This window comes from Corella eumyota, chromosome 6, assembly GCF_963082875.1.
Source record: "Corella eumyota chromosome 6, kaCorEumy4.1, whole genome shotgun sequence".
Classification (NCBI taxonomy): Eukaryota; Metazoa; Chordata; class Ascidiacea; order Phlebobranchia; family Corellidae; genus Corella; species Corella eumyota.
This window is the reverse complement of record NC_137495.1, coordinates 12,404,701-12,418,004: the sequence shown is the minus strand read 5'-3', so window position 1 is coordinate 12,418,004 and position 13,304 is coordinate 12,404,701. Positions and strand designations below refer to the sequence as shown.

Genomic DNA, 13,304 nt, shown 5'->3' with positions numbered 1-13,304 from the left:
AAAGAAATTACCTTTTTTATAAAAAAATAGTATTTTTCTTAATCGATGTTTTAACTAGACGAAAATGGTTTAGAAGAAGTTTTTAAAACTGGCACAGGCCTAATGCCCAAATAACAGTGACCGGATAGTAATTACTTACATCGTTTAAAAATTGCAACGTTTAAACCCGATAAACGGCGATATTAAACATATATATTCCTTATATTACCATGGATTTACTTGTAAAATATTGAGTTAACGGGCTTAATTTAACGGAAGTACAATTTAACGAAAGTTAACAGGTCCGATAACGATTTTTAAAATTAACTTAAAATTTAACCTTTAACAAAAAATCCAACTTCGTTATTTAACGTTTAACGCATTAACGATTTGGTGACCACCTTTGTATACAATTGACCAAGATTTAGTAAATTAACAACAATCTTAAAATTTTAATGAACAAACACCTATTAGTTAGTAATTAGTAATAAAAATTAAAATATTAATTCATTTTTGAGTTAGTAATATTATGATATACAATTGACCACGATTTAAAAAGTTAATAACAACCCTTAAATTTTAATAAACAAACACCTATTAATTAGTAATTAGTGATAAAAATTAAAATTTTAATTCGTTTTTGAGTTACTCATATCATGATATACAATTGACCAAAATTTAAAAAGTTAATAACAACCTTTAAATTATAATAAACACCTATTAATTAGTAATTAGTGATAAAAATTAAAATTTTAATTCATTTTTGAGTTACCAATATCATGATATACAATTGACCAAGATTTAAAAAATTAATAACAACCTTTAAATTTTAATAAATAAACACTTATTAATTAGTAATTAGTGATAATTAAATGTTGTAAATAAGAGAATGCAAACATAATCTGATAATAAACAACATACTAAAATTTCAGAGTTTTAAATTCTAAGGAACTAAAGATATCTTCTTTCAAAATTGGGACTAGAAAGAATAAGAATAATAATAATAATAATAATAAAAATAATAATAATAATAATAATAATAAGTATAATGACAATAACAATATGTTTCGAAATCTAAGATTTCGAACCATAATAAGTATGATGACAATTCGCCTTTTACTAAAGATTTCCGTGGATAAGAGTTTTTTTGAGGTAATTTTGTTTTTGAAAGGCCTACTTTTATTAGTAGGCGATTTTACCTAAAATTCATTTCTGTTGATTACTGCATTGTTTTGTATTTGTTAATGTAATTAACAAGCAATTTTTAGAAATAAAGTAAACTTGAAGAAAACTTTTAAACTGAGTTTTTAGGAGGCGAAAATTGTTGAACTGAAAAGTGTCTTTGTTCTAGATGTATATTTTTCACCTTTATTATACAAATCGTGTAAATGTTTGTCTTAACCAAGGATATCTGTGAATAGGATTGATTTTGAGTTACACTTTATTTTAAGTGACCAACTGAAACAAGAGTGTAATTTCTGAAATATTCTTTCTATTTTTAACTGAGATTTAAATAAATAATAAAAACCCATTTAAATATTATTCCTAGTTTTTATAATTTAGTAATATTTAAATAAAACTGATAAAATCGAGAGTAGCATTGAAAATGCAGTGGCCAAACTTTGACTGCTAATTACAACAAGCTTTTTCTTGAAGTTTGTTAAAATTATATTGTTATTCGAGTTTTTGTTAGTGAAGTGTATCTGTTTCAACTTATAACTGATCACAAACACCACAAATTAATTTATTTAATTGTGAAATATAGTTCAGTTTCAATAAAGGTATTTTACTCTGACTTTTATTAATATCGAGTAAATCTTTCGCCTTTTACTAAAGATTTCCGTGGATAAGAGTATTTTTGAGTTAATTTTGTTTTTGAAAGGCCTACTTTTATTAGTAGGCGATTTTACCTAAAATTCATTTCTGTTGATTAATGCATTATTTTGTATTTGTTAATGTAATTAACAAGCTATTTTTAGAAATACAGTAAACTTGAAGAAAATTTTTAAACTTGAGTTTTTAGTAGGCAAAAATTGTTGAACTGAAAAGTGTCTTTGTTCTAGATGTATATTTTTCACCTTTATTATACAAATCGTGTAAATGTTTGTCTTAACCAAAGATATCTGTGAATAGGATTGATTTTGACTTTTTTCTGAAATATTTTTTTTATTTTTAACTGAGATTTAATTAATAATAAAAACCTTTTTAAATATTATTGCTAGTTTTTATAATTTAGTAATATTTTAATGAAACTGCTATAATCGAGTGTCTAGCATTAAAAATGCAGTGGCCAAACTTTGACTGCTTATTACAACAAACTTTTTCTTGAAGTTTGTTAAAATTATATTGTTATTTGAGTTTTTGTTAGTGAAATGTATTAAGTGTATCTGTTTTAACTTATAACTGATCACAAACACCACAAGTTAATTTATTTAATTGTGAAATATACTTCAGTTTCAATAAAAATATTTTACTCGGACTTTTATTCATATCGAGTAAATCTTTCGCCTTTTACTAAAGATTTCCGTGGATAAGAGTATTTTTGAGTTAATTTTGTTTTTGAAAGGCCTACTTTAATTAGTAGGCGATTTTATCTAAAATTCATTTCTGTTGATTACTGCATTATTTTGTATTTGTTAATGTAATTTACAAGCTATTTTTAGAAATAAAGTAAACTTGAAGAAAAGTTTTAAACTTGAGTTTTTAGTGTTTTTTAGGAGGCGAAAATTGTTGAACTGAAAAGTGTCTTTGTTCTAGATGTATATTTTTCACCTTTATTATACAAATCGTGTAAATGTTTGTCTTAACCAAAGATATCTGTAAATAGGATTGATTTCGACTTTTTTCTGAAATATTTTTTTTATTTTTAACTGAGATTTAATTAATAATAAAAACCTATTTAAATATTATTGCTAGTTTTTATAATTTAGTAATATTTTAATAAAACTGCTATAATCGAGTGTTTAGCATTGAAAATGCAGTGGCCAAACTTTGACTGCTTATTACAACAAACTTTTTCTTGAAGTTTGTTAAAATTATATTGTTATTTGAGTTTTTGTTAGTGAAGTGTATCTGTTTTAACTTATAACTGATCACAAACACCACAAATTAATTTATTTAATTGTGAAATATACTTCAGTTTCAATAAAAATCTTTTACTCGGACTTTTATTCATATCAAGTAAATCTTTCGCCTTTTACTAAAGATTTCCGTGGATAAGAGTATTTTTGAGTTAATTTTGTTATTGAAAGGCCTACTTTAATTAGTAGGCGATTTTATCTAAAATTCATTTCTGTTGATTACTGCATTATTTTGTATTTGTTAATGTAATTAACAAGCTATTTTTAGAAATAAAGTAAACTTGAAGAAAAGTTTTATACTTGAGTTTTTAGTGTTTTTTAGGAGACGAAAATTGTTGAACTGAAAAGTGTCTTTGTTCTAGATGTATATTTTTCACCTTTATTATACAAATCGTGTAAATGTTTGTCTTAACCAAAGATATCTGTGAATAGGATTGATTTTGACTTTTTTCTGAAATATTTTTTTTATTTTTAACTGAGATTTAATTAATAATAAAAACCTATTTTAATATTATTGCTAGTTTTTATAATTTAGTAATATTTTAATAAAACTGCTATAATCGAGTGTTTAGCATTGAAAATGCAGTGGCCAAACTTTGACTGCTTATTACAACAAACTTTTTCTTGAAGTTTGTTAAAATTATATTGTTATTTGATTTTTTGTTAGTAAAGTGTATCTGTTTTAACTTAAAACTGATCACAAACACCTCAAATTAATTTATTTAATTGTGAAATTTACTTCAGTTTCAATAAAGATCTTTTACTCGGACTTTTATTCATATCGAGTAAATCTTTCGCCTTTTACTAAAGATTTCCGTGGATAAAAGTATTTTTGAGTTAATTTTGTTTTTGAAAGGCCTACTTTAATTAGTAGGCGATTTTATCTAAAATTCATTTTTGTTGATTACTGCATTATTTTGTATTTGTTAATGTAATTAACAAGCTATTTTTAGAAATAAAGTAAACTTGAAGAAAAGTTTTAAACTTGAGTTTTTTGTGTTTTTTAGGAGGCGAAAATTGTTAAACTGAAAAGTGTCTTTGTTCTAGATGTATATTTTTCACCTTTATTATACAAATCGTGTAAATGTTTGTCTTAACCAAAGATATCTGTGAATAGGATTGATTTTGACTTTTTTCTGAAATATTTTTTTTATTTTTAACTGAGATTTAATTAATAATAAAAACCTATTTAAATATTATTGCTAGTTTTTATAATTTAGTAATATTTTAATAAAACTGCTATAATCGAGTGTTTAGCATTGAAAATGCAGTGGCCAAACTTTGACTGCTTTTTACAACAAACTTTTTCTTGAAGTTTGTTAAAATTATATTGTTATTTGAGTTTTTGTTAGTGAAGTGTATCTGTTTTAACTTATAACTGATCACAAACACCACAAATTGATTTATTTAATTGGGAAATATACTTCAGTTTCAATAAAAAAATTTTACTCGGACTTTTATTCATATCGAGTAAATCTTTCGCCTTTTACTAAAGATTTCCGTGGATAAGAGTATTTTTGAGTTAATTTTGTTTTTGAAAGGCCTACTTTAATTAGTAGGCGATTTTATCTAAAATTCATTTCTGTTGATTACTGCATTATTTTGTATTTGTTAATGTAATTAACAAGCTATTTTTAGAAATAAAGTAAACTTGAAGAAAAGTTTTAAACTTGAGTTTTTAGTGTTTTTTAGGAGGCGAAAATTGTTGAACTGAAAAGTGTCTTTGTTCTAGATGTATATTTTTCACCTTTATTATACAAATCGTGTAAATGTTTGTCTTAACCAAAGATATGTGTAAATAGGATTGATTTTGACTTTTTTCTGAAATATTTTTTTATTTTTAACTGAGATTTAATTAATAATAAAAACCTTTTTAAATATTATTGCTAGTTTTTATAATTTAGTAATATTTTAATGAAACTGCTATAATCGAGTGTCTAGCATTAAAAATGCAGTGGCCAAACTTTGACTGCTTATTACAACAAACTTTTTCTTGAAGTTTGTTAAAATTATATTGTTATTTGAGTTTTTGTTAGTGAAATGTATTAAGTGTATCTGTTTTAACTTATAACTGATCACAAACACCACAAATTAATTTATTTAATTGTGAAATATACTTCAGTTTCAATAAAAATATTTTACTCGGACTTTTATTCATATCGAGTAAATCTTTCGCCTTTTACTAAAGATTTCCGTGGATAAGAGTATTTTTGAGTTAATTTTGTTTTTGAAAGGCCTACTTTAATTAGTAGGCGATTTTATCTAAAATTCATTTTTGTTGATTACTGCATTATTTTGTATTTGTTAATGTAATTAACAAGCTATTTTTAGAAATAAAGTAAACTTGAAGAAAAGTTTTAAACTTGAGTTTTTTGTGTTTTTTAGGAGGCGAAAATTGTTAAACTGAAAAGTGTTTTTGTTCTAGATGTATATTTTTCACCTTTATTATACAAATCGTGTAAGTGTTTGACTTAACTAAAAATATCTGTGAATAGGATTGATTTTGACTTTTTTCTGAAATATTTTTTTTATTTTTAACTGAGATTTAATTAATAATAAAAACCTTTTTAAATATTATTGCTAGTTTTTATAATTTAGTAATATTTTAATGAAACTGCTATAATCGAGTGTCTAGCATTGAAAATGCAGTGGCCAAACTTTGACTGCTTATTACAACAAACTTTTTCTTGAAGTTTGTTAAAATTATATTGTTATTTGAGTTTTTGTTAGTGAAATGTATTAAGTGTATCTGTTTTAACTTATAACTGATCACAAACACCACAAATTAATTTATTTAATTGGGAAATATACTTCAGTTTCAATAAAAATATTTTACTCGGACTTTTATTCATATCGAGTAAATCTTTCGCCTTTTACTAAAGATTTCCGTGGATAAGAGTATTTTTGAGTTAATTTTGTTTTTGAAAGGCCTACTTTAATTAGTAGGCGATTTTATCTAAAATTCATTTCTGTTGATTACTGCATTATTTTGTATTTGTTAATGTAATTAACAAGCTATTTTTAGAAATAAAGTAAACTTGAAGAAAAGTTTTAAACTTGAGTTTTTAGTGTTTTTTAGGAGGCGAAAATTGTTGAACTGAAAAGTGTCTTTGTTCTAGATGTATATTTTTCACCTTTATTATACAAATCGTGTAAATGTTTGTCTTAACCAAAGATATCTGTGAATAGGATTGATTTTGACTTTTTTCTGAAATATTTTTTTTATTTTTAACTGAGATTTAATTAATAATAAAAACCTTTTTAAATATTATTGCTAGTTTTTATAATTTAGTAATATTTTAATGAAACTGCTATAATCGAGTGTCTAGCATTAAAAATGCAGTGGCCAAACTTTGACTGCTTATTACAACAAACTTTTTCTTGAAGTTTGTTAAAATTATATTGTTATTTGAGTTTTTGTTAGTGAAATGTATTAAGTGTATCTGTTTTAACTTATAACTGATCACAAACACCACAAATTAATTTATTTAATTGTGAAATATACTTCAGTTTCAATAAAAATCTTTTACTCGGACTTTTATTCATATCGAGTAAATCTTTCGCCTTTTACTAAAGATTTCCGTGGATAAGAGTATTTTTGAGTTAATTTTGTTTTTGAAAGGCCTACTTTAATTAGTAGGCGATTTTATCTAAAATTCATTTCTGTTGATTACTGCATTTTTTTGTATTTGTTAATGTAATTAACAAGCTATTTTTAGAAATAAAGTAAACTTGAAGAAAAGTTTTAAACTTGAGTTTTTTGTGTTTTTTAGGAGGCGAAAATTGTTAAACTGAAAAGTGTCTTTGTTCTAGATGTATATTTTTCACCTTTATTATACAAATCGTGTAAGTGTTTGTCTTAACTAAAGATATCTGTGAATAGGATTGATTTTGACTTTTTTCTGAAATATTTTTTTTATTTTTAACTGAGATTTAATTAATAATAAAAACCTTTTTAAATATTATTGCTAGTTTTTATAATTTAGTAATATTTTAATGAAACTGCTATAATCGAGTGTCTAGCATTGGAAATGCAGTGGCCAAACTTTGACTGCTTATTACAACAAACTTTTTCTTGAAGTTTGTTAAAATTATATTGTTATTTGAGTTTTTGTTAGTGAAATGTATTAAGTGTATCTGTTTTAACTTATAACTGATCACAAACACCACAAATTAATTTATTTAATTGGGAAATATACTTCAGTTTCAATAAAAATATTTTACTCGGACTTTTATTCATATCGAGTAAATCTTTCGCCTTTTACTAAAGATTTCCGTGGATAAGAGTATTTTTGAGTTAATTTTGTTTTTGAAAGGCCTACTTTAATTAGTAGGCGATTTTATCTAAAATTCATTTCTGTTGATTACTGCATTATTTTGTATTTGTTAATGTAATTAACAAGCTATTTTTAGAAATAAAGTAAACTTGAAGAAAAGTTTTAAACTTGAGTTTTTAGTGTTTTTTAGGAGGCGAAAATTGTTGAACTGAAAAGTGTCTTTGTTCTAGATGTATATTTTTCACCTTTATTATACAAATCGTGTAAATGTTTGTCTTAACCAAAGATATCTGTAAATAGGATTGATTTTGACTTTTTTCTGAAATATTTTTTTTATTTTTAACTGAGATTTAATTAATAATAAAAACCTATTTAAATATTATTGCTAGTTTTTATAATTTAGTAATATTTTAATAAAACCGCTATAATGGAGTGTTTAGCATTGAAAATGCAGTGGCCAAACTTTGACTGCTTATTACAACAAACTTTTTCTTGAAGTTTGTTAAAATTATATTGTTATTTGAGTTTTTGTTAGTGAAATGTATTAAGTGTATCTGTTTTAACTTATAACTGATCACAAACACCACAAATTAATTTATTTAATTGGGAAATATACTTCAGTTTCAATAAAAATATTTTACGCGGACTTTTATTCATATCGAGTAAATCTTTCGCCATTTACTAAAGATTTCCGTGGATAAGAGTATTTTTGAGTTAATTTTGTTTTTGAAACGCCTACTTTAATTAGTAGGCGATTTTATCTAAAATTCATTTCCGTTGATTACTGCATTATTTTGTATTTGTTAATGTAATTAACAAGCTATTTTTAGAAATAAAGTAAACTTGAAGAAAAGTTTTAAACTTGAGTTTTTAGTGTTTTTTAGGAGGCGAAAATTGTTGAACTGAAAAGTGTCTTTGTTCTAGATGTATATTTTTCACCTTTATTATACAAATCGTGTAAATGTTTGTCTTAATCAAAGATATCTGTGAATAGGATTGATTTTGACTTTTTTCTGAAATATTTTTTTTATTTTTAACTGAGATTTAATTAATAATAAAAACCTTTTTAAATATTATTGCTAGTTTTTATAATTTAGTAATATTTTAATGAAACTGCTATAATCGAGTGTCTAGCATTAAAAATGCAGTGGCCAAACTTTGACTGCTTTTTACAACAAACTTTTTCTTGAAGTTTGTTAAAATTATATTGTTATTTGAGTTTTTGTTAGTGAAATGTATTAAGTGTATCTGTTTTAACTTATAACTGATCACAAACACCACAAATTAATTTATTTATTGGGAAATATACTGCAGTTTCAATAAAAATATTTTACGCGGACTTTTATTCATATCGAGTAAATCTTTCGCCATTTACTAAAGATTTCCGTGGATAAGAGTATTTTTGAGTTAATTTTGTTTTTGAAACGCCTACTTTAATTAGTAGGCGATTTTATCTAAAATTCATTTCTGTTGATTACTGCATTATTTTGTATTTGTTAATGTAATTAACAAGCTATTTTTAGAAATAAAGTAAACTTGAAGAAAAGTTTTAAACTTGAGTTTTTAGTGTTTATTAGGAGGCGAAAATTGTTGAACTGAAAAGTGTCTTTGTTCTAGATGTATATTCTTCACCTTTATTATACAAATCGTGTAAATGTTTGTCTTAATCAAAGATATCTGTGAATAGGATTGATTTTGACTTTTTTCTGAAATATTTTTTTTATTTTTAACTGAGATTTAATTAATAATAAAAACCTTTTTAAATATTATTGCTAGTTTTTATAATTTAGTAATATTTTAATGAAACTGCTATAATCGAGTGTCTAGCATTAAAAATGCAGTGGCCAAACTTTGACTGCTTATTACAACAAACTTTTTCTTGAAGTTTGTTAAAATTATATTGTTATTTGAGTTTTTGTTAGTGAATTGTATCTGTTTTAACTTATAACTGATCACAAACACCACAAATTAATTTATTTAATTGTGAAATATACTTCAGTTTCAATAAAAATCTTTTACTCGGACTTTTATTCATATCGAGTAAATCTTTCGCCTTTTACTAAAGATTTCCGTGGATAAGAGTATTTTTGAGTTAATTTTGTTTTTGAAAGGCCTACTTTAATTAGTAGGCGATTTTATCTAAAATTTATTTCTGTTGATTACTGCATTATTTTGTATTTGTTAATGTAATTAACAAGCTATTTTTAGAAATAAAGTAAACTTGAAGAAAAGTTTTAAACTTGAGTTTTTTGTGTTTTTTAGGAGGCGAAAATTGTTGAACTGAAAAGTGTATTTGTTCTAGATGTATATTTTTCACCTTTATTATACAAATCGTGTAAAAGTTTGTCTTAACCAAAGATATCTGTGAATAGGATTAATTTTGAGTTACACTTTATTTTAAGTGACCAACTGATACAAGAGTGTAATTTCTGAAATATTTTTTTATTTTTAACTGAGATTTAATTAATAATAAAAACCCATTTAAATATGATTGCTAGTTTTTATAATTTAGTATTATTTAAATAAAACTGATATAATCGAGTGTCTAGCATTAAAAATGCAGTGGCCAAACTTTGACTGCTTATTACAACAAACTTTTTCTTGAAGTTTGTTAAAATTATATTGTTATTTAAGTTTTTGTTAGTAAAATGTATTAAGTGTATCTGTTTTAACTTTTAACTGATCACAAACACCACAAATTAATTTATTTAATTGTGAAATATACTTCAGTTTCAATAAAAATATTTTACTCGGACTTTTATTCATATCGAGTAAATCTTTCGCATTTTACTAAAGATTTCCGTGGATAAGAGTATTTTTGAGTTAATTTTGTTTTTGAAAGGCCTACTTTAATTAGTAGGCGATTTTATCTAAAATTTATTTCTGTTGATTACTGCATTATTTTGTATTTGTTAATGTAATTAACAAGCTATTTTTAGAAATAAAGTAAACTTGAAGAAAAGTTTTAAACTTGAGTTTTTTGTGTTTTTTAGGAGGCGAAAATTGTTGAACTGAAAAGTGTATTTGTTCTAGATGTATATTTTTCACCTTTATTATACAAATCGTGTAAAAGTTTGTCTTAACCAAAGATATCTGTGAATAGGATTAATTTTGAGTTACACTTTATTTTAAGTGACCAACTGAAACAAGAGTGTAATTTCTGAAATATTTTTTTATTTTTAACTGAGATTTAATTAATAATAAAAACCCATTTAAATATGATTGCTAGTTTTTATAATTTAGTATTATTTAAATAAAACTGATATAATCGAGTGTCTAGCATTAAAAATGCAGTGGCCAAACTTTGACTGCTTATTACAACATACTTTTTCTTGAAGTTTGTTAAAATTATATTGTTATTTAAGTTTTTGTTAGTAAAATGTATTAAGTGTATCTGTTTTAACTTTTAACTGATCACAAACACCACAAATTAATTTATTTAATTGTGAAATATACTTCAGTTTCAATAAAAATATTTTACTCGGACTTTTATTCATATCGAGTAAATCTTTCGCCTTTTACTAAAGATTTCCGTGGATAAGAGTATTTTTGAGTTAATTTTGTTTTTGAAAGGCCTACTTTAATTAGTAGGCGATTTTATCTAAAATTTATTTCTGTTGATTACTGCATTATTTTGTATTTGTTAATGTAATTAATAAGCTATTTTTAGAAATAAAGTAAACTTGAAGAAAAGTTTTAAACTTGAGTTTTTTGTGTTTTTTAGGAGGCGAAAATTGTTGAACTGAAAAGTGTCTTTGTTCTAGATGTATATTTTTCACCTTTATTATACAAATCGTGTAAATGTTTGTCTTAACCAAAGATATCTGTGAATAGGATTGATTTTGACTTTTTTCTGAAATATTTTTTTTATTTTTAACTGAGATTTAATTAATAATAAAAACCTATTTAAATATTATTGCTAGTTTTTATAATTTAGTAATATTTTAATAAAACTGCTATAATCGAGTGTTTAGCATTGAAAATGCAGTGGCCAAACTTTGACTGCTTATTACAACAAACTTTTTCTTGAAGTTTGTTAAAATTATATTGTTATTTGAGTTTTTGTTAGTGAAGTGCATCTGTTTTAACTTATAACTGATCACAAACACCACAAATTAATTTATTTAATTGTGAAATATACTTCAGTTTCAATAAAAATATTTTACTCGGTCTGTTATTCATATCGAGTAAATCTTTCGCCTTTTACTAAAGATTTCCGTAGATAAGAGTATTTTTGAGTTAATTTTGTTTTTGAAAGTCCTACTTTTATTAGTAGGCGATTTTACTTAAAATTCATTTCTGTTGATTACTGCATTATTTTGTATTTGTTAATGTAATTTACAAGCTATTTTTAGAAATAAAGTAAACTTGAAGAAAAGTTTTAAACTTGAGTTTTTAGTGTTTTTTAGGAGGCGAAAATTGTTGAACTGAAAAGTGTCTTTGTTCTAGATGTATATTTTTCACCTTTATTATACAAATCGTGTAAATGTTTGTCTTAACCAAAGATATCTGTAAATAGGATTGATTTTGACTTTTTTCTGAAATATTTTTTTTATTTTTAACTGAGATTTAATTAATAATAAAAACCTATTTAAATATTATTGCTAGTTTTTATAATTTAGTAATATTTTAATAAAACCGCTATAATCGAGTGTTTAGCATTGAAAATGCAGTGGGCAAACTTTGATTGCTTATTACAACAAACTTTTTCCTGAAGTTTGTTAAAATTATATTGTTATTTGAGTTTTTGTTAGTGAAGTGTATCTGTTTTAACTTATAACTGATCACAAACACCACAAATTAATTTATTTAATTGTGAAATATACTTCAGTTTCAATAAAAATCTTTTACTCGGACTTTTATTCATATCGAGTAAATCTTTCGCCTTTTACTAAAGATTTCCGTGGATAAGAGTATTTTTGAGTTAATTTTGTTTTTGAAAGGCATACTTTAATTAGTAGGCGTTTTTATCTAAAATTTATTTCTGTTGATTACTGCATTATTTTGTATTTGTTAATGTAATTAACAAGCTATTTTTAGAAATAAAGTAAACTTGAAGAAAAGTTTTAAACTTGAGTTTTTTGTGTTTTTTAGGAGGCGAAAATTGTTGAACTGAAAAGTGTCTTTGTTCTAGATGTATATTTTTCACCTTTATTATACAAATCGTGTAAATGTTTGTCTTAACCAAAGATATCTGTGAATAGGATTGATTTTGACTTTTTTCTGAAATATTTTTTTTATTTTTAACTGAGATTTAATTAATAATAAAAACCTATTTAAATATTATTGCTAGTTTTTATAATTTAGTAATATTTTAATAAAACTGCTATAATCGAGTTTTTAGCATTGAAAATGCAGTGGCCAAACTTTGACTGCTTATTACAACAAACTTTTTCTTGAAGTTTGTTAAAATTATATTGTTATTTGAGTTTTTGTTAGTGAAGTGTATCTGTTTTAACTTATAACTGATCACAAACACCACAAATTAATTTATTTAATTGTGAAATATACTTCAGTTTCAATAAAAATATTTTACTCGGTCTTTTATTCATATCGAGTAAATCTTTCGCCTTTTACTAAAGATTTCCGTAGATAAGAGTATTTTTGAGTTAATTTTGTTTTTGAAAGTCCTACTTTTATTAGTAGGCGATTTTACTTAAAATTCATTTCTGTTGATTACTGCATTATTTTGTATTTGTTAATGTAATTTACAAGCTATTTTTAGAAATAAAGTAAACTTGAAGAAAAGTTTTAAACTTTAGTTTTTAGTGTTTTTTAGGAGGCGAAAATTGTTGAACTGAAAAGTGTATTTGTTCTAGATGTATATTTTTCACCTTTATTATACAAATCGTGTAAAAGTTTGTCTTAACCAAAGATATCTGTGAATAGGATTAATTTTGAGTTACACTTTATTTTAAGTGACCAACTGAAACAAGAGTGTAATTTCTGAAATATTTTTTTATTTTTA

General features: G+C 24.0%; 17 non-coding genes across 17 annotated transcripts; all 17 read left to right on the top strand.

The window, feature by feature from the left end:
- Positions 1–1,765: 1,765 nt before the first annotated feature.
- LOC145757496 (U5 spliceosomal RNA) lies at positions 1,766–1,881 on the top strand. Its single transcript, XR_014285533.1, has one exon. It is a non-coding gene; the product is annotated as a U5 spliceosomal RNA (small nuclear RNA).
- A 568-nt stretch (positions 1,882–2,449) lies between these two features.
- Positions 2,450–2,565, top strand: LOC145757419 (U5 spliceosomal RNA). Its single transcript, XR_014285458.1, has one exon. It is a non-coding gene; the product is annotated as a U5 spliceosomal RNA (small nuclear RNA).
- Positions 2,566–3,134: 569 nt separating this feature from the next.
- LOC145757506 (U5 spliceosomal RNA) lies at positions 3,135–3,250 on the top strand. Its single transcript, XR_014285543.1, has one exon. It is a non-coding gene; the product is annotated as a U5 spliceosomal RNA (small nuclear RNA).
- A 569-nt stretch (positions 3,251–3,819) lies between these two features.
- On the top strand, positions 3,820–3,935 carry LOC145757424 (U5 spliceosomal RNA). Its single transcript, XR_014285463.1, has one exon. It is a non-coding gene; the product is annotated as a U5 spliceosomal RNA (small nuclear RNA).
- Positions 3,936–4,504: 569 nt separating this feature from the next.
- Positions 4,505–4,620, top strand: LOC145757418 (U5 spliceosomal RNA). The gene has a single exon (XR_014285457.1). It is a non-coding gene; the product is annotated as a U5 spliceosomal RNA (small nuclear RNA).
- A 577-nt stretch (positions 4,621–5,197) lies between these two features.
- Positions 5,198–5,313, top strand: LOC145757417 (U5 spliceosomal RNA). The gene has a single exon (XR_014285456.1). It is a non-coding gene; the product is annotated as a U5 spliceosomal RNA (small nuclear RNA).
- A 578-nt stretch (positions 5,314–5,891) lies between these two features.
- Positions 5,892–6,007, top strand: LOC145757416 (U5 spliceosomal RNA). Its single transcript, XR_014285455.1, has one exon. It is a non-coding gene; the product is annotated as a U5 spliceosomal RNA (small nuclear RNA).
- A 578-nt stretch (positions 6,008–6,585) lies between these two features.
- LOC145757415 (U5 spliceosomal RNA) lies at positions 6,586–6,701 on the top strand. Its single transcript, XR_014285454.1, has one exon. It is a non-coding gene; the product is annotated as a U5 spliceosomal RNA (small nuclear RNA).
- Positions 6,702–7,279: 578 nt separating this feature from the next.
- On the top strand, positions 7,280–7,395 carry LOC145757413 (U5 spliceosomal RNA). Its single transcript, XR_014285453.1, has one exon. It is a non-coding gene; the product is annotated as a U5 spliceosomal RNA (small nuclear RNA).
- A 578-nt stretch (positions 7,396–7,973) lies between these two features.
- On the top strand, positions 7,974–8,090 carry LOC145757578 (U5 spliceosomal RNA). The gene has a single exon (XR_014285611.1). It is a non-coding gene; the product is annotated as a U5 spliceosomal RNA (small nuclear RNA).
- Positions 8,091–8,666: 576 nt separating this feature from the next.
- On the top strand, positions 8,667–8,783 carry LOC145757577 (U5 spliceosomal RNA). The gene has a single exon (XR_014285610.1). It is a non-coding gene; the product is annotated as a U5 spliceosomal RNA (small nuclear RNA).
- A 568-nt stretch (positions 8,784–9,351) lies between these two features.
- Positions 9,352–9,467, top strand: LOC145757412 (U5 spliceosomal RNA). The gene has a single exon (XR_014285452.1). It is a non-coding gene; the product is annotated as a U5 spliceosomal RNA (small nuclear RNA).
- A 615-nt stretch (positions 9,468–10,082) lies between these two features.
- Positions 10,083–10,198, top strand: LOC145757494 (U5 spliceosomal RNA). Its single transcript, XR_014285531.1, has one exon. It is a non-coding gene; the product is annotated as a U5 spliceosomal RNA (small nuclear RNA).
- A 615-nt stretch (positions 10,199–10,813) lies between these two features.
- LOC145757410 (U5 spliceosomal RNA) lies at positions 10,814–10,929 on the top strand. The gene has a single exon (XR_014285450.1). It is a non-coding gene; the product is annotated as a U5 spliceosomal RNA (small nuclear RNA).
- Positions 10,930–11,498: 569 nt separating this feature from the next.
- On the top strand, positions 11,499–11,614 carry LOC145757641 (U5 spliceosomal RNA). The gene has a single exon (XR_014285668.1). It is a non-coding gene; the product is annotated as a U5 spliceosomal RNA (small nuclear RNA).
- A 569-nt stretch (positions 11,615–12,183) lies between these two features.
- Positions 12,184–12,299, top strand: LOC145757460 (U5 spliceosomal RNA). The gene has a single exon (XR_014285498.1). It is a non-coding gene; the product is annotated as a U5 spliceosomal RNA (small nuclear RNA).
- A 569-nt stretch (positions 12,300–12,868) lies between these two features.
- Positions 12,869–12,984, top strand: LOC145757590 (U5 spliceosomal RNA). Its single transcript, XR_014285622.1, has one exon. It is a non-coding gene; the product is annotated as a U5 spliceosomal RNA (small nuclear RNA).
- The last annotated feature ends 320 nt before the right edge of the window (positions 12,985–13,304 follow it).